Consider the following 21,139-nt stretch of genomic DNA (forward strand, 5'->3'; position numbering starts at 1 on the left):
CTAGTACCTGACGACTCGATTCGCATCACGATTCATAAGTCACGATTCGATTCGATACCGATTAATCCCGATTCGAATTCATAGGTCGATTGTTGCGATTTTTTTTCTTTGTATTAAAATTTAGAAAATACTAATCAGTAAACATGTACAGTGTAAGATTTGTATGAAATGTATTATTTATCTGAAACTTCAGTCTTATAGAGGTTGTAATCTGTTTCCTGTTTGAACAGCATTGAAATAAAATATTAAGACTTCTTTCATGCTTAAGGTGTGAATCCTAAGACGTTTTGGTGAATATTTTTCCATCAAATATGGATGTTTAAAAATCAATTCGGCCGCCTATTGAATCGATTCGAGAATTGTGCGATGTAATCTCGCGATATATTGCCGAATCAATTTTTTTTAACACCCCTAATATATATATATATATATATATATATATATATATATATATATATATATATATATATATATATATATATATATATATATATATAAGAACCAAATTGCATTAATCTTTCTTACCTTTAAGAGAACTCCTTATGCCAGCTGGATTACTCAGTTTTGCATGAATATATGCAGTCACACTAAATGTAAAAAACAAAAAAAACAAAAAACAGGGACTGGAAGGTGACACTCTACGGTGCTGCATCATTAAAAGTTTCAATACAAGTACTTAGTGCGGTATATGAATGCCATGCAGAAAAAGCTACTTTCTTGGTAGACTCTACTTGTCGTACAGTATCACACCCCGAGTTGATCGTGTTTCACATAAGTCTCCAGCATGACACTGAACACAAAAAATATTGAAACAATGAACTCTTGCCCCAAATATGCAGTTTTATAACCCAGAGGAGGACCTTTACAACCCACCAACAGGCAAAAGTATGTCCAGCACTGCCATGTAGTGTATGTCCTGAGGCAATGAAATTGTTTACTATTTGACTACTTTGCTCCTGTTCTGCTGCTGGGTGACTTGAAAATACTGTATATTGAATGTAAATGAAACAATAATTTTATGTGCAATGCTAAACCACTTTAAAGCGAGGTGAGTAAGTATTCACAACAAGGCCAGAGCCAGGAGCGAACACAAGTTTGTACTGCTTGAATACTTGATGACTGCTCCTAGAAAAATACTTTAATAACTCTTCTGACATTAATTGTTGAAAATGCAGGATTCATTGTATTTTGAAAGTATTATCTTGATGTAGTGGAGCTTTGAAAATGATTGTCAGAGTCCTGTGTTTTTATTTTTTGCTGAATTTCACATGAAAATGATGTTGCTGTGGCTCACTTTAATGGGGAAAGAAGTAGTAGGGTTACATTAGGTAACATGTTTAGTATAATTCAATAAAATATATACAGTACAAGACCAAACATAAAAAAGTTTGACTTGTGTCTATAGACTGGATAAAACTGCAATTACATTGACAAGAATTTAAGTTGTAATTAGAGCTACCAAACACTTAAATGTTTTAATCAGATTAATCACATCGTTAGCACGTCCGCCTCCCAGTACTGAGGATTCTGGAGTCCAGGCTCCGGCCTTCCTGGGTGGAGTTTGCATGTTCTCCCCTTGCCTGCGTGGGTCTTCTCTGGGTATCTCCGGTCTCCTCCCACATTCCAAAGACATGCATGGCAGGTTAATTGGGCGCTCCGAATTTGTCCCTGGATGTGCTTGTGCGTGTGGATGGTTGTTTGTCTCTGTGTGCCCCGTGATTGGCTGGCAACCAGTCCAAGGGTGTCCCCCGCCTACTACCCAGAGCAAGCTGGGATAGGCTCCAGCACCCCCCATGAAGAAGCAGTTCTGAAAATGGATGGATGGATAGATAATCACATCTTAGAATTTTGATTCATCATGAATAATCACTTAATTAAGAAGGCTTTTCATCAACATGTTTTCCCGCTAAATTTGGAGAGCACCTGTTATGTTAATTCTTTCTCCATTTAATGTTACGAGTACGTCTTCAACATGTTTTGATCCACTGCACTCTCATCCTCCTCTTTTTCAAACAAGTTAATTACTTGCATAATTTAAACTGAAAAAAAAATGACCCCAATGGTTTGACATGAACAAATATTCTGGATATCATATGGAAACATTTATTAAATGTTTTATTTTAATGCATATAATACCTGTGCAACCTTAATCATCCGCTGTCAAGCTAAAGGATCACCTGTGGTCAAAATCAATGGTGTGATTAATCTGTATTAATACATGATTAATGCGATAATTTTTTTGTGATTCATCAGTGAGTTCAAGCTTACTTTCACAGCATTTGTTGTATGAATAATGTTGTCCTGAACATGCCAAGAGATACAATGATAGGGAAACAGTAGCCTACTTTTTAGATCCCAAATATCCTCACTGACAATTCGGAATACTGTCTGTACCTCATCATAGAAAGAATGTTACAAAAAGTTTTGGTTTGTCTGGAAACACTGAAAGTCCTTAGCAAACCTCTCATTGTTTTATGCTGTTATACTGGTCAAGAGACCTTTGGCCAACAGCTTGACCGGATATCAGTGGCAAGCTGGAGGCTAAAGCGTCTTTCAGCACTCTCACTTGTGTTCACTGGTGTGGTACAGCTAGTAGCAATGCTTGACTTCCGCATGAACTCAAAAACCAAAACGGAAGAATCACACTATAGTGAACCTTCGTGATTCCTGAGGGTTAAGAGACAAGCCCAAGTAGGGGGGGGGGAATGTATTGCTGAAACATACTCCAAAATATGATCCCAAAACACACAAATAAAATTCATCTTGACGTTACTCTTAAATATAAATGGTTTACAGATACTCCAGAAGTGAGGACAAACTTTACTTTCCTATTAGCCATTATGTTTTTCAGTGATACATATTCTTGTTTTGCGCCTTAGATGGTGCAGTGCATTGGGCGACATCTTCGGGTGTTACAGAATGAGAAACCAGTATGTGGCTAGGTATGAATTTAGTAGGTGAGAAAAAAAAATGGTGATTCATGAAAGTAGTGGGGGCTTACTGTATTAGTAAGAGAATGTCAAAATTTGACATGTTAGTGTGGAAGTCTTGGCTCAACAAGTCAGTAGAGATCATGAAGTCCTTCCTTCCAAGTACCAAATATGACTATAAGATTGATTTTGATCTGCATGAAATATGTCTACTTCTGTTTAAAAAATACAGCAATTCAAACGTTCACTTTTTTCTTTACCCACCCATTTAAGAAACAAAAGTTTATTTAATATAAAATATGACTTTTTTAACAACAGATAGCTGAAGAATATACAGGACTAGTTTCCTTCTTCTTTTTTTTTTTTTTAATCCTGTAATTTTTTTTTATTGTCAAAAGATTTTAGTGAAACTAAGCCAAATATATGGGGGATCCTTGAAATGTACAATAAATGAATTAATGATTGTTCCAATTTAGCACTGTACCTTGTAAGTATATAAGCTTTATTGAAATGCCTTAATTGTTTTAATTGCTGCAGTATGTATGAGGGTTTTTTTTGTAAATAAATACACATTTATAGAATGTATTTGCAAAATGATTTAATATTGATTATTGAATGTTACACACCTATAGGCCTACAAAGCCTAAGAATATTTTTATGTATGTATGTATGTATGTATGTATGTATGTATGTATGTATTATTATTATTATTATTATTATTATTATTATTATTTTCAACCAATTTAATTAAAAAAATCGTGTAACTTCTAAGATCATACTCTATCCCTTCAATCTATCTATACAATATCAAACTGGACACATTTTATAATAGCATGTGGTACATGATTATAAAATAGTAAATTATATTTAACTTCCACCCTAAAATGTAAATTCAATTTAGACTCACTTTCAATTGCTGAAAAATGTAATAAAAATCATAGCACAGTAGCAATTAACCATGAGGCTGTTGGGGAAGAGCATGTTAGGGACGAACTAACAGTAATTAAGGGAATTGCGGGGAATCTGAATGTCTAACTTGTAATTTGAAATAATTGTACAATGTTTTAAAAAAAAAAATTTAACTTGTGGGTTTCAAATGACCAGCTAGTGTTGAAATCACATGAATAATTCATATGCAAATTTCTGAAACAGTGTTGTGTATGAGTCTCCTTGATGATTCTGTCATGTCAGACAGGACAAGGCGACATACACGCTGTTTTCAATGCCCCCCACCCCCGCCGCACAAACAGAGTCTGGTGGTGGCACAGCTTTCAAAGTCACCCATGAAATTCCTCTCCATAAAAGCTCCTGAATGTCCTTTTGTAATTCTGCTATGTATTATCAGTACATTGCAGCTAAGTGTTGTAATTAGACTCGGCCTTTTTCATGCAAATCGGTTTGACGGCACAACAATCAGTCAGTTATGCTATAGCTCCTGCTTCCTCCAACCTTTCCTTCTTTTCTACCTCATTTTCTCTGGCATTTATAGAGGTTGCTACATTTGAATTATTTATCATATAACGTGAGCAAATGTGCCACTAAAGGCCTTTACTTTTAAGCACAGATTTGCAAATGATAGATTCAATACTGTACGTATGTTGGCCTTCCTCATGCTCGAATGCATTCAGCACAAGAAAACATGATCAGATGATATTCAAATCAAATATGGTGTATTGTTGGCAGAACCCAGCTATTAAATTCATGAAAAAAAAAGGCATACAACGAACGCTAAGTACTCGCATTCCTCTCTTCAGCTTCAGACATTAACCCCGGGTTTTCACCGGATGCGGTTGCGGTGCGGTTGCGGTGCGGTGCGTCTTGACTGCGTGCTCCGGACGGGTACATTTTTTTGTCAATCCACACCGGCTCCGCACAGCTGCGGTCCGGCAGCTCCGTCGCCGCCCACTTCCCAACGTGTCTCGCGGGACCGCGCGCGCGCGATCATGTGGCATTTCACAACAACAAACATACAGAAAGTCTGTGCTCAACAGAGAAGCAGAAAGAGAGGTGGACTTCTTTTGATTTAACCTTTTCTTCTTCTTCTGCTATGAGATTCCATGCAGCATCCTTTTTTTGGTTGTCCTTGTAAAGTATATTAATAACGAGAGTCGGGTCAGTGCGGGTCCACTCTTTATTTCTGTCTTCCGGGTCCGGCTGCCGCTCAGTACGGCAAGCGAGACGGGCACAACAAGCAATCGCGAACATCAAACTCACAATACATTACAGTCCTTATAAAAAGGATGTGCCGTGTCATATATTATTTTGTGGTTTTCCACCTCCAATATAAACCTCTCCTCGTCCATGTTCGCTGGTGTCTAAACCGTGAATGAGCACATGGCCCGGCGACGCCCACGTCACGTTTTGCTGAAAAACTTGCGAAATAGGAGCTGGCGAGTGTTTTATTCTGAAAGGTAACCGGAAATTTATTTTGAAACTGCCTCGGTCTTCCTGTCCCGCTCGATGTGTTTTGTGCTAGCTTGCCATTTGCCGGAGGCCTACCGCTGCGGCGTCCGGCAAAAATAGAAAATAGGTCTATCCTTGCGGAAGGCTTGCGGCACGCCGCAGGCCTTCCGCAGTCGACACGCAACGCACCCGCAAGCGGTGTAAACTGCACCATTCGAATGAATGGAATCTAATTGCTTGCGTCGCCGGACCGCACCGCAACCGCACCGCAACCGCATCCGGTGAAAACCCGGGGTAATAATATCATGTTGCCAAGAGCCACTTGACAGGCAGCACATGTCTTTGTACCTAACGCAAATGGTCATTTTTAATGGCTCCTTGATGATATAGTAGATGAGAGTATATGAGAGTAATATGCTTAAATTGTGACCAGGATGGAAAAAAGTTAATTTAATTTTGCTTTCTTTTTGCTTTGTTTTTTGTTGCCATCAAATTTCTAATGTTTTTAAAATGTTTTGAGAGTGTCAAGCAAGTGTCTATGCAACATTTTGAAACATTGAACGTGTGCACACCCTCGCCGCTTGGTCAGATGTGCGCTTAATGAAGTGTCTTTTGAATGTTCATTGTTGATGAGCCAGCTTTAAGATCCTTGTTGTGATGCATTTGTGCTGTTGGATAGCTGCTTATTAAGAATATAAATAGATACTATTTGTCCTGAAGATGAATCCCATCAAGTCTCTTCATAGTCATGTGATGGATAGATGAGGCATCTTTGCCATTAAAATCTAATTTAGACGTTTAAGATAAATGGGGGCAAGCGTTATGAACAATAGCTGCTTAATCAACAATAAATGGAGAGTCAAAAAGGTGTTTTCGAAAATATGGTAGCTAAGATAGTTAAATGGTAAAATTCATTTTGTACAAGGATAATCAAGCATATGACTAACCGTTTTTCTGAAGTCCTGAAAGATACACTGGAATGATCTATTTAAGTAACTTTTGTAATAAATAGTGCTTGGCAAGAGTGCAACATACTTACACCTTCACTTGAGTATTTGTGTAAAAAAGTAAAACTACTTTTACTCTGTTATATACAGCTCCCTAAATTGCACTCGCTGCATCGCTATCTGATCTTGATTGCTGTCATGATCTGTGTTGTTTGGTTTGGTTTAGTGAGATTTTGTCATGCTTTCCTTGTGTCTCCCACGTCAAGTTTTATCAGGTCTACCTGTGCTTGTCATCCCAGTCTCTTGTGTCATCCAATCATCTCCCTCAGCCACATATATCTTGTCTAGGTGTCTCTCGTTGTGTCATTAGTATGTGTCTTTTTTTCCCTGCTTTTGTTCAGTCTTTGTTGGTTCAATGTCCAGTCTTGTTAATGTTATGTTCTTCCTATGTCTTGTCCCTTGTGTGGTTCTCATTTTTAATCTTGAATTTGTACTTTTGGATTTTCACTTTTTTGAATGCCCAAGCACCTTATTTGTGTTTTTGTTTAATTAAATTGCCTTTTTGAGTTCACACCTGCCTTGCCTCCATGCGTTTGTGTCCGGCACAACATGAATCCACACAATTGCGTGTGTGTCTTTAAAAACAAAAACAAAAACAAAACAAAAAAAGTCCACATTTCAGTCTACAAGAGCTCCACTTCGAGCTTGGAAAACAAGCTGTGATTTTCTGTGTAATCTCTGCCTGGTTATATTAATTATTATGCTGTTTCACAATTGTATAAATAATGTTTATTTAAGATGATTTATTGTGGCTGAATTTGCTGTAATGCATGTTATTTTGTAATGACTTTTTTCAATGTTTTAAAGTGACTTTATTGTGCAATATCACAACGTTGCAAAATCCCTTAATTTTAAAAAAAATCTGACCTTCATGCTATGATTTAAAAAAATAAATCAGAAATCTGAACTTACTCGACAATTACTCAGTACTTGAGTACTTTGTCATACTCAGGAAATTATTTGGATGATTGCTTTTTTTCCCCTATTATTATAAAGTACTAGTACCGTTATTTGTGTACTATTTTTGGCCACTCTACCTACCTAGAATATATGCAAAAAAAAATCATTCGTAAGACAATGTGAAGTAACCTTTATTCTACTATTTTTAAAGCACTAAGGTTGAACTGTGTACCTCCAAAGTAACATTTTGAGGTATTGATGGTGAAACAGAGCATATATAATAAAGTTTGATAAATGTCTGGTGTTCCCATTTTTGTGCCTAGTTTTGTATTTGCCAAAATAATTTGGCTTGTTCATTTTTATACTCGTTGCCATGTTTGGTGCGGATATGACGTCAACTCAGACAGGCCGTCACTCGCATCCATTAGTTACTATTGAGTGAGATGCCAGTTCGCTTCCCTATGGATTTAAGTCTGTCATTCTGACTCGATTATTTATTTATTATTATTATTTATTTAATTAAATGGAAAGGATTTAATCTGACCCAGCGTCCAGCTTTCATACAGGGGGGAGAATACTAACATACGTGATAGCACCTGTTGACTCTGAGAGTTGTGACTCATATTTTTCAAATTAATCAGAGGAGTCAGTTGAACCAAGATGGCATTCATTGTGGTTGACGTCACGGTTTCACTCCTCCCCAGTAAATATGCAAAATTGCGACCAGTAGCTGTCATGGCATCTCAACAAATACATTCTGGGAGCTATCGCTATTACAATCTTACAGCCAGTCACACCCGTCACCATGGGCGGGCCATAGGGGTCCGTGCCCGCCCACCAAGATGATTTTGCCCGCCCATTTGAGGCATGGATCTCTAAAATGGTTCTCCTTTTTTATCATTATATTTTTCCAATCATTCGGTTTAGCACTTATATCCGAGTGTCAGTAAACGCAACACAGGTCTCGCGGGGTCGGAGGTATGTTACGTTTGTTAGCTGCTTCAGTTCATTGCTTCTAATGCTCGCCCCTCGCCGAATTGTTCCTGTTTTTTTGGCGTCGGCTACGGCCAACGGTGGCCGTTTGTACAAGACAACTAAAAAGGGTGACATTTCCAAGTAACGTTTTCTGGCGGCATTCTTGCAAGATGTCACAATATGAAGAAATAGTTGTAGTTATCTGCAACAGCCATCACAGTCTTACTGAAAATAATGCTAGATATGCCTTACGCTGACTTATACGCATACGCGACAAATATGTCAATGTTGGCGTGCAATGCAAGAGTCATGTACATTTTGTACAAGTGAAGCTGCATGTTTCTGAGGACGCTGGCGCACAAGACAAGTGAGGAGGGACATACTACAAACTACTTTCGTGTCGGTAACTAAAGAGTCACTTGGAAAAAAAAAACAACCTACGGGACCCACATATCGTTTTGGCATCTACAATGAGGTAGGATTTTGCTTTCCTTTTTTCTTTTTAATTCTGCTGCCGACACCGTTCAAACAGGTGGCCTGTTCGAAGCAATATGTCAGCGCATCCGCCCTATTGGATGTGGCAATTGTATTTGCCATTACATCGGCAAAAATAGTAAGATTGACTTTGAATGGGATAATATAATCAAAGGTAATAATAATTCCTTATTAATCCAATGAGTTGTGGCTTTATGATACATCTCCAAGGAGAAACAGAAGGAGGCATCTTTACAAATAGCTTCACTTTGCCTCATCCAATATGGCTGCGGCGTCAACGTACTCACGACGCCACTGCAGTCTACTTTATGTGTGTGTACTGTAAATGCGGTCTATGATAAAACTGTCAGCGGGCGCCATTCAATGGATAGATGCACGACAGTGCTACATAAATTTATCCAAATATATTGGCCAAGTTAATGCTGTCAGTATGGTATTCACAATAATTGGGCCCGCCCATGCATTTCATGTGCCCCCCTTAAGCCTGGGCTCTGGTGACGGGTCTGCAGCCAGTGTTACAAAATACGTGTTTTGATGCACTTTTTCTTGTTAAATATTTCTCCTTCTGAGCACCACAGGCACACTTTAGGCTTGGTGTACTTTTGGGACCTAAATTACAAGTGCTTTGTAGGTATCCTAGTATAAACAGACAAAAAGACCAATTAATTTTAACTCATTGGTCTTTACAATATCTTCAAACTCACCCTGTCCAGAGTATTATTATATCGTTATTTTTAAGACCAAGCAGGGCGACCATAATAAGTCCATCTCTGCTACTCTTGGACAAGCGTGTTCATGCATGACCATGGGGCATTTTAGTCTTCCAGTGGTGGCGCCTCATTAATGACGGCCTACAAATGGGAGATAAATTCTCCCTTTCATCAAAGTCCATAGCTACTGTAAGTTCAGGGGCGAAATGGGGAGATAGCCAAGGAAAAATCATAAGGAAATAACTTCATGTGATCTTTTTTTCTTAGGGTCAAAAAAATTTATTCTGATATTGAGGGAGAATTTAATTCAAAGAGATTTAAAAAAAAATAAATAAATAAATAAAATACAGTGGTTGAGGTGTATATGTGTGGAAGAGGACATGGTGTGTGTGCCTTTAACATGGAGTCTCCAGTCTCACATAGTTTTGTTCCTTAAAAGGGAATCGGGGGCTTAGCTCCAGCCTTGCCTTGAAAGTCATGAATAAACATCAGGCTCCCTTTCTGTGCGTACATCATACATCACAAGATGACACAACCTAATGGAGGAGGAATCCTCACCCTCGGAAACATGAAAAGCTGTGAAATTACCCACCAAAACATGCAGCCGTATGGTTTTAAAATGGACCACTGAGCGAGAGAAAGGAAAAAAAAGGAATCTCTTATTAAAAATGGCTCCCTGAGATAACAGCGCTCTCTTGCATTCCCTCAGCTGTGATAACCACATTGCCTGTTCACACCAGAAAAATGATACATACACTACAATACTAATCATTTACTGTTACAATGAATTTTCCTCCTTTTCTGTGTCTCCTGGGACTGGTTCTCCTGCCATTTCTGCAGGTGTCATTTTTAACATAATGTGGCAGTCGCCATTTTAGACCAGGGTTATTTTTATTGTACAAGAAATTTAGAATCCCAGCCTTTGCACAAAGGTATTATTATTATTATTATTATTATTATTATTATTATTAATAATATTATTATTATTATTATTGATAGTTATGATTTCACAGCAAAGTTTCATTTGTATAAGATTCCAAAAGTGTTTATTCTATCCTGTTTGAGGTTGCAAGAGAGAGTTGAAATCCTGCGGAACCAAAGCATGTACATCGGGACTGATTGTTCAACTGGTGTCTGCTTGCTTGATGAAAACGGCAAAGGTGCCAAATCATATCTCATAGTGCCAGGTGCCTGGACAATGCTAATGCCAGCAGTTAAGATATCAAACTGTTACTGAACCAGACTAAATCAAAAGGGATAAAAAAAAAAAACTGGACTTGATTTTAGGGTGTTTAATACATTAAAACAAATCATTTTAAAGTGAACCTTTCATTCTTTTTGTATGCGACCCTAAAACGAAAAGGTTTGGACACCCTTGTTTTAGCTTCTTCCACAGGTGAACAGGATTTAGATCAAGGCTCATCAGAATAGTCTGATTTGCTCTTAGCCATTCCTGGGTATTTTGCAGTTTTGTGCATTAGTTTAATAAGCTGTTTGGGGACCTGTGACCTGCTCCAGAGACACACCTGTCTGATATTGGGCAGCACCTTTCACTCCAGAATGCCTTGAGATTTCAAGACACTTTGTGCTATATGTAGCAAAGCAGCCCTCGAGAATAACCCAGTCTCCTCTACGTGGCCAATAACTTGGATAATAGGGATGTCACGATAAGGGAAATATCGTGATATTGTGATATTAAAACTGCCACAATATCGTCATCGTCATGTTCACAATATTTAAAAGGAACACATCTGTTAAAAAAAGTCAGGTTGATTTCCATTTGTGCAGTTCTAGCACCCTCTAGTGGCTAGTTTATTAGTGCAATTTAATTTTCATTAGGGATGTTTTGGCCTTCCATGTTTAAAATCTAATTGCCAGATGAAGGCTCTTGTGAAGCGATCAATGTGTGCTTGCATTACCAAGTAAGTGCCTCACTATTGTTATTAGAGATTGTAGGTGGTTTATATGCATTGCTGTTGTGTGCAAAAGCACAATATTATTATTTTTTTTTTAGTATGAGCTCTCTTTTTTTTACTATATCGTGATCTTTTTTAAATATCGCCAACGCCCCCACAATATTGTGATAATTATCGTATCGTGACCTTCATATCGTGATAATATCGTATCGTGATGTTTGGATATCGTTACATCCCTATTGGATGATATACAGTGTTCCCTCGTTTTCCGCTGGGGTTAGGTTCCAAAAAATATCCGCAATAAATGAAATCCGCGAAGTAGTTAGCATTATGTTTTACAACTCTTATAAATGTTTTAAGGCTCTAAAATCCCCGACCGCACAATTTATACACTTTTCTCATTGAGGCATTTACATGTTCTCACATTTCTCTCTTGTTCAAACATTGACAATGTTCAAACCTTCATACATTTTATAAAATGGGTATATTACTGTAAGAAAATTGCACTTAAAAAAAAATCTGCGATACAGGGAGACCGCGAAAAGTGAACCGCGTTATAGAGAGGGAAGACTGTACATCAATGGGAAATAATTACAATATCCACGTCTGGCCATGAGTGTGGGTTCAGGCTTGTGTTTGTGTGTCAAAGAGGGGCGGCAAAGGGATGCAAAAGCAGGGAGGCGTGCAAGCAGTTTGTACCACCGGGTGCAGTCATTTCTTTGATCATTTTTAATGGACATTCTTTCATGCGAGGGTGCAGCTTGCATGCGACTTCTTGCAGGTGCCATCTCATTGATGCAGTTGTGGGATTAGTATGTGGCAGGTAATAATAAAAAATAAAAAAAAAGACAGGCCATTACACTGCACAGCACACATTGCATAATCTCAACACACTGGGATCATTACCTATTCAAAGGATGATAGTGTACAGTGAGACAAAGCGAGGGGAAAAAAGAGAAGGGAACAAAAGAGCTAAAATGGCAGTGAGGTTTCTAGATGGTACAGAGAGACTGAAACAAAAAAGGTCAATCAGTATTGCAAATAATTGCCATGAGGTAGGCAGGTAGAGGAAGATAATTCTCTCCTTGCATGCGCATAAGGACACACAAAAGACGGACCCAGTGATGAATATATTCCTAAATAATTCCATTTTAGAAAGGGAGAACAAATGTTGTTGTTTTTTCCGTTTGTTTTTGTTTTTAAGAGTGGCTCTATCAATTTGGTGTACATCCCTCAAGATTATTTGCTAATTCATAGCCATCTTTACGATATTAAAGAGATTTAACAACCCAGCACATTGGACTTGAGCAGCTGGCATATATTACTCTGACCCTAGACTACCTTAACATGAATGAAGTGGTATCAATTTTGATAATGAAAGAATGAACTTTATAACCAAGCAGTACGCACTACCATATACACCCACGTCCAATTGATTCAACATTCGCTGAATCTAAAGTCATTGAAGCAGCAGGCCTCCATCATTAATTTTTAGAAATAAATATAAATAAGCAGTTATGCAAAGCTTGACTTTTACATTGCAAAGTGAATTTGCCAGAATCTTCTATCGTAATAGTTTGTTTCTTGCTGTAAAATGTGCAAAAAATTATGCAATTACGGTATTCATTCATGGAAATATTGCTTTAAACTATTTTTTGCCTTTTCAGTGTTAAGGTTTTTTTTTAAAGGGGGTGTAAACTGTGCCATGTGACACGGTTTCGAGTCCAGTTTCACGGCAACAGTTACCCCTAAGGACGTAAGCTAGCAAGCTGTGCCTACGCTCCAAAAATACATTTTGCCTTTAGATAGCCAGTTGGTAAGACCGAAGAGCCGTTTTCTGCTGGGACTCAGCATGTCACGCCGAATGGAAAAAAAAACACAAAAAAAAGTCTGACGTTACAGCCAGCGTGTGGACTAGGGCTTCACACTGACATGGGTTTTTTAGAGCTCCTCATTGTTGTCCCACGTCGAGCCGGTGAGATATACAGTATTGCATTACAGCCACCAGAGGCTCTAAAGCGAAAGTAAACACAAAACTTTTCTTGGCAATAATAGGTTCTATGTAACGACGAGTCGAAACACGGTATTCTCATTAATATTGTGTTTGTGTAAAATGAGGTAAGCAGTTAAAAACAAAATAAAAAACAAAAAAACACCCAATTTAACCATTTTACCACTTCAAGTCAGCTGCGTAGTGATGAGTTGTGTAGTAACAACAACTGACAACATATTTGGGTTGACTTCCTTTTTAAGCGTATATATTTTTTGTGGCTCAAGCGTAGTTATGTGCAGGCATAAAATGATGCTAGACGAAGACATTGATATTTGACAGTTGAGTGTTTCTATGGCCTTCAGCTGACACGCCCACAGCGATTGAGGGCATATAAAATGTCTTGATTTTTCATGATTTTCAAGCCTCATTTTTTTCCAAATTTGGCAGGATTGTTAACAACCCTCTTATCTGTCTTCTTTTACTTTTCATTCAACTTGAAGTCTGTATTCTGTCCTCTGTGGAAGCCTGAGGCCTTAGATCTTGGATGGCCAATGTGGATCATTGACCCAAAGTATGCAGGATTGTTAAAAAAAAAAAAAAAAAAAAAAAAAAAGTCTCCAAAACCTCAACAGCTAAACTAGGCTATGTTTCTGTGCTCGTCTTGCTTGTCTTCCATGTTCATGCCTCTCTGAAGACTTCACAACACATTTGCACTTAACACCGCAATTAGCTGACACCCGGGAGATGCATAATGTGAGTGAGGCTTTACACTCAAAGCTGCTAAGTCTCAGTATTTTTCACTAAGCTCATAAATCACCAACAATCTGATGATATCAATTATTTCAGTAAATAAGTGAGTCGAGATCAAGCCCTTTCCCCTCACTCAATGCCAGCGCTGAATTAGCACACTGACAGCTTTAGGCAGCTAATTAAAGCAGAATGAAGCTTTCTAAAGGATTACTGGAGAATGTTTTGTGCTCCTGTATAAAGTAAGTACGTAATAAAGTAGCCAATAAAAAAAAAAAAAAAGATGCTTGGTTTGACTGCCTACAACATGTCCACAATCTTTGATAAATGCCTACAGTATAAAGTCATTAATATTTGATTCAATTGATCAGGCACACAATATCCCACTGGTTTATTTTATGGTTTATATACTTTCTGTGGGCTTTGGCCAGTCTGAGAAGTCTCCTTGCGATTCAGCATTGGCCTCTTTTTGGGTCAGAATGAATTATTTGAAGTAAAAACATCTGAAAGAGATGTCTGACAGGCGATCTGATTCCCTGGGTGCAGAAGTGGGGGGGCTCCCACTGGTCCGATAAAAGGCCTGGCTTCTTGCAGCAAACCATGCCTTTCTTCAAATGCATGTCTACGCTCCACTTTTAATTGGACGCTTTCTGTAGCTGTGAAACTTAATGACTTTGTTCCGGGATTAAAAGCCTCAGAGTGTTCAGGCAAAGGAAAGGTCCTAACCTTTTCTTGGCTGATCTGTCTCCCATCCCTATAACCCACCCTTTCCCTCGATTCGTATTCTTCTTTCCAAAACGTGCCCATTTTGTCTTACATAGTTGCACAGGACTGTACTTTAACTGTATGGAGGTTTGCCATTCTCTGTTCACTTTTTTTGCACAATAATTATTTCTGCTCATGATGCATTTGGACCTTCTACCCCAAGTTTAGCACCCTGTACTTTTTTGACCTTGCTGTCTATTTTTTGCTCATGGTTATAGAAATCTGCATGTATTCCAAATATTCCTTTCCTCTGCGTAGTGGAGAGAACATTGTGACCAATTAATACATGACCGAGGTGCTTGCACTCTAGAGCGGAAGCAAATGGGTTGTTAGTATTACTATGAGTCTGATAGTCACTAATTTGTCATTGCATTATATCAGCTTTACTTGGCTCTACTCACCAGTTGGGAGCAGGCAGTTTTTCTTATCAAAATAGTACTACAAGAACTCCATTGAAAACTCAAATAACTGTATTATAGACCATCATGATAGTTCATTTCGTAGCCTATCATTTACGCCACAAGAAAATAAAATGCCAACTTTACATTACAGACAGACTACCAATAAGGGCAGTGAATTTCCTTCAACAAAAGTTTAGCTTCTAAAAAAAAGTGGTGACAGCCTAATTTAAATAAATGTGACGGGAGTGCTTTTCATAGTTTACTTTTGGATAATAGTAGTTTCACACTCAATAGTGATCACCGTCATGTGATGGTTGAGAAGAGAGCAGTTCTATTCATTTTAAACAGTGCTGTCAACTCCTACAGTATGTTCAAAAGGAAGAACGTTTTGATCTTGCGTTGACCCGATGACATTTTCCACAAAAGTTAAGTAAAGGTGAGAAAGAGGTTAAGAGAGCTGACTTTCTGAAGAATCCCTAAGAACGGGAAAGCTTTGTCCGTCCACGTATGCCCTTTTCTCACATTTAATTCTAAAGTACTGAAAGTAAGCTTCTGTAACTGAATGTACATGTGCAGATGCTATGTTGTGTGTCCAATCATGAGGTCATTCTTCATCTGAATCAAGTCAAGTCAAATGTATTTATATAGCCCTTAATCATAAACGAGTCTCAAAGGGCTTCACTCACCCACAGTTGACAGTCCAGATGTCTGACCGGGCAAGTGCTAAGTGATAGCCTAATCGATGTGCTGCCTAATCAGACAGCTTAACGTTAATACCTTGAACAGGTCCACAACATTCTCATATCAGCATCCACACATTTTGAGGTGACAAAGAAGAGGCCAAAGATTAAACGTAATCTTGTAAAGAGGCAGATAGTTTTTTCTTTTCTCTTTTTTTTTTTTTTTTTTTAGCCTGACCCAAAAAAATCTAGACATGAATTCAGTGTCATTGTCATTTGTGCTTCGTGCAGCCAATAAACGTCTATTGAATGAGATTTTCCTTGTGAGAATTGTGATTGTAATATCTGCAATGTATTTGGCATTAAAATAAAATGCCCTGATTCACAAACCACTTCGTCAAAACGTGTGTTTTTAAATGACATTAAATAGAATTAAACCTTGCCCATGTGTGTGTATATATATATATATATATATATATATATATATATATATATATATATATATATATATATATATACATACATTGTTTTCTGCAGAGGATAAAGAATATATTACTGTGAGTACTGTTATACTATCTGTATGCATGTGTTGCCACACTATTTGAATTCAACTATCAGTTATTAAAGGATTTTAACACCACCACATAGATGCTAATCGTTGCTTGAGATCGCTCTTTTTTTTTTTTTCTTTTTGACAAATATTTACAGATTTAAAACGGTTACTTGTTTGTATAGGTGCATGTATGTGTGATGTATGTATGTTTGGTGCAAGGAGTCTTTAAAGTTTAATATGACCATTTTTAGTATGTATTTTGAAAACTCAGCCCGAATAGCTTTTACTTTCCAGTACAGATTTGCTTAAATTAGACTACTTGAAAATGAAAAGCAGTGGCATATAGTTGAGGCAAGAAATCATCATCAACTATAGTGTTTTAGAAGGCCAACAACTGTGCTGTCAACACAGTAATTGACATGCCAATCAATGGCGGGTGTGTGGCCGGCTTTTAGAAGGTCCCTAAGGTGGCTGCCTGGAGCACGCTCAGTTTAACACAGTGGAAATGCCAGAGTGTAAACAGAGACTACATATTGACTGTCTCATCAATGCTGGTGATCAATTAGTCAACATTATTTCCAGTTCTCTTCTCTCAGGTCTTTAACAAATACTCAATCGCCAGTTTGCAGCGCACACACCTGTCTCTAGAGGGAGACAGAGCAAAGAGCAACAAAAGTAATCCATGGATCAGGGCTTGGCCATATGAAAAACAAAATACTACTGATGCTGTTATCTGTTTTTTTTAATTTTTATTTTATTATTTTTTTAAAGATATGATATGAAGCTTCCCCCATTTCACAATTTATATTAATTGTCACAAGATATGGTCATTGCAAGGTCCCACCCAGGTTACTTGTAAGAAACCCTTGACTGCTAAGTTTTTTTTTTTTTGTTCCACACACAAAAAAACATCCTTTTTCTACAAATCACAGTGCAAAGTAGGCTCAAACATGTCACCATTGTTGCATTTCAATGTAAGTACAACAATTGGTTTTAAAAAATATATTATTCGCCAAGACAACCATAATAATATTTAATAAAATTTGTCTTTAAAAAATACATGTTCTTAGTTTTATTTAAAAAGGAACATTTCATCATTATTATTATTATTTTTTGTTTTAAATTTTCCTTTATTTGCAGCACTTTCAGCACATTTCATCTGTTTTTTGTTTTGTTTTTTTAACCAAAGTGCCCTATTAAGTTCAACTGAGTTTTAAGCACCATTCTTCAAATTGTATCACTGCTCGGTTAATTGATATCCTGTATATACAGCACGTCATTGATATAATGATGATAAGTGCTTCAAGTGTGCGCATGCTTTGCAAAGCCTCTTTTAAAATTAACAGCACCGAGTTACAAGGCAAAATCAGTCTCTACGACCCACTACTTCAATTATAAAACTGGCTGCATTCAATGTGTAACTTATATAAAAATCAAGGACACTCCTACACCAAGCTATCAGCTCTATTCTCTACACCCCAGAGACAGGAAAAGCATATTGGGTGCTTGCTCCACAGAAGAATTAACTTTTTTCTTTTTTTTTAAATATACATATATATATATATATATATATATATATATATATATATATATATATATATATATATATAACATAGGACCACAATCATTAGAGTATGCAGCAGTAGTAAAGAAAAAAAAATGTTTAACATGTAACCAGCTAGGTGCTATGTTCTCTCTGTTGGGTCATCATTTAAAAAAAAATAAAAAATAAAATCTATGTCACTATTTGATGATTAAATGTCCACAGGTGTGAATGTGAGTGTGAATAATTGACTACAGTAGCTTGTGATTGCTTAGTGCCCAATTGAGGGTGTTTCCTGGCCTCTTGCCCAAAGTCAGCTGAGATAGGTTACATCTCATGTGCTTCTCAATCTCATCACAAGGATGGATGGAAAATACTAATGCTCTTATGCTTAATCACGTAAGTAAAAATGCAAGTAAGTAACCTTTTGTAATATTGTTGCAATATTACCTTATCCATCCTGTTTCCATGTCTCCAACAGCCACCACAGGTGTTTCAAACAATCAGCTAATCAGCAAGCTCTGCATGAAGCCTGAAAATATTCAGCTGTGTTGGCTGTCATGGGGAAAACCTTGAGATATGACTCATTATTTTGAGATACGAGCTGCAGTTTGGCTATTTTTTATTTTTATTTTTTGCTATGACAGAGAAAGAATTAAGAAGAGTGCTGTAAGGTGGCAGTGAAGTAGTAGTGAACAATTATTATTAGGATTATTATTATTTTTTAAAAAGGTCCGAGCTGTGTATTTCCACACACAGTCAAAATCAAACTAAACAAACAATAAAAAAATAAATAAAAACATAAATGTTGTCTCAACCACATAGCTTTGTCTTACAAAAGTCGATTTGGCCTAATGCTTAAAAAAAAACCAAAAAAAAAACAGACGAGCTAACGAATTGCATTTGTAACTCTTTAAGCAATGGATAGAGCAACAAATGTTGAACATAACAGTAAATGCAGGCAAATACTGCATTCTGTATCTATGTGAAGAATTGCAACTATTGCGACATAAGTTGTGCAGTAGCACTTTTTTGTGTCTCTGTGTCTGTATTATCCTGCACCTAGAAAGAGCAGCACTAAGTCCATTGAATTGAAGAAAAAAAAGTGGCAATAATGGTTTAATTCATTAGATCGTTCTTAGTTATGACATACTGTATGTTTTTGTGAAGTGCAATATATTAAAGAGTGCTATTTTCTTATTAAAAACACATTACCAAAAAATGTGTTTTTTTTTCTTCTTTTTTTTTTGTTTTGTTTTTAGGGAGGCTTTCTATTTTTTTTCAATGGGAAAATTGATTATAGGTATGACTAATATTTTGAGTTCCAAAGATAGTTCTTTGGATTTCATAAGTTTCTTGCACTGGGTTAACTCACAAACTCACATGAAGCATACATGTACTGTATTCTCATGCTACTTGCCCTTACCCAGAAATATATTTTTTAAGAGTCTACACAGTGTTTTGCTCTCAATAATAGTTGCCATACACACAAAAGACAAAAAGGACAGAGTTGCATTATCTTTAGTTAAAAACAATCCTGGATAAATGGCTCCTAAATCTGCACAACCCTTGAAATCCATGATGAATTTTTATTTTTGCTCTCCTCTCAAAGCATCCACTTCAGATAGATGAAAGAGTAATATTCCAGCAATAAAGCTTGATTTACATCCCCTCCACCGTTCTCCTTCTTCCTTTTTTATTTGATCATTTAGACGGGATCATATAACTGTATATCAGACACAAATGAAATCAGGTTCCGTGCACATTAAGGCCATGTCTTTCTGCGGCTAACATCCCCTCCAAGCCAAGCAGGCAACTCTACGGCAAGCCAAGGGCAGAGTCCCATTCATTTTCAGGCCCATTTCCTCTTATGATTAGGCGATCAATCAATCCCAGCATTCAGTCTCATCAGGCGGACGGGATTATCTGCCCATCTTCCCCTCTCCCACTTTCAACTCCCACCCTCCCACACACAGAGCAGCACATTAACATCAGCTCAAGTATCAGCCAACAAAAGCAGCGTGCCACATCCCCTGACCGCAATCGCACTACCTCTCGTCTTAGTCATCCCTCAGTCAGCCATATATTCACCTTATACAGCCCCCGGTGGTGCTCACGCATACTCATGTACCTGCATAACACTTTGTGTGTGAGATGAGTCAACGCAACGGGAGTTAAAAATATATAACATTAATATATAACATAATACAACCCAAGCACACTCTACGGCACTTGTTAGACCTTTCCAAAAAAATGCTTATGCAATAATGCTATTCCAACTTGCGCTATAAAGTCATATAAGGTGATGGCAGATAAAGTGAGGATAGATGTAGCTGTTAAAAAGGCAATAACAATGCTAATTGGAATTGGAATATGGTCATATATCAGGGTTTGTGTTGGAAAAACAAATATACCTGACTAAATGTATTATTTCTTCTTCACAATCTATATTCCTGATGCCAACATACTTCACTTTTTTATAATACCTTATTTGAGAGCATTAACAACTAAGGTGTCAAAGAGAAATGGATCTATTAGTAATAAATATCGACTGAGAAGACATAAAAAAATTTAAATTACTTTTAAATGCCATCACTAATTTTTAATATTTATATTTCTTGCAGCTAACCACTTGCTAAAAAGGAACATTTTCCCTCCGCACTAAAAATAATCATTGAATTCCACTTAACAGCAAAAAGCTTTTTGATGTAGAAATGCTAATTCCGCACAGAACACTGTCACGCTTTCAATACACTAGCTTTTAGTGACCATGTTCTAGGTTAATAAAGTCTCACGCCTGAGAGACAACATTTCTTACTGTGCTAATGTCTCATGAAGGTAGAAAGCAATTGAATTATCACACTGCCCCACCCCCTCATGCACACCGAAAGAAAAGAAAATTAGCTTGTACATTGGAGCTAAGCAAGTGTAGCTTTAATACATAGAGAAAAATGTGGACTGTTTTTTTTTTTTTTTTTTTTTTACTTAAAATAAAGATGATGAAAACCTTGTAGACATGGTACACGGTTTCTTGTATGGTGTGCAATATGTATGGCTGCAACGTGCAAAAACACACAAAAAAAAATTCCATGTGAAACATTAAAATCATAATTACTGATGT

The 21,139-nt window shown here is 37.2% G+C and overlaps 1 protein-coding gene across 1 annotated transcript in view; it reads right to left on the bottom strand.

The window, feature by feature from the left end:
* Window positions 1-18,479, bottom strand: part of LOC144017270 (uncharacterized) — a 109,223-nt gene extending 90,744 nt beyond the window's left edge. The window contains exon 1 of the mRNA XM_077518641.1: window positions 18,469-18,479. The gene's annotated coding sequence lies outside the window, so the exon portion shown is untranslated. The remainder of the gene's footprint in view (window positions 1-18,468) is intronic.
* Between the last annotated feature and the right edge of the window lie 2,660 nt (window positions 18,480-21,139).

The sequence above is a fragment of the Festucalex cinctus genome, chromosome 4 (genome assembly GCF_051991245.1).
Source record: "Festucalex cinctus isolate MCC-2025b chromosome 4, RoL_Fcin_1.0, whole genome shotgun sequence".
Classification (NCBI taxonomy): Eukaryota; Metazoa; Chordata; class Actinopteri; order Syngnathiformes; family Syngnathidae; genus Festucalex; species Festucalex cinctus.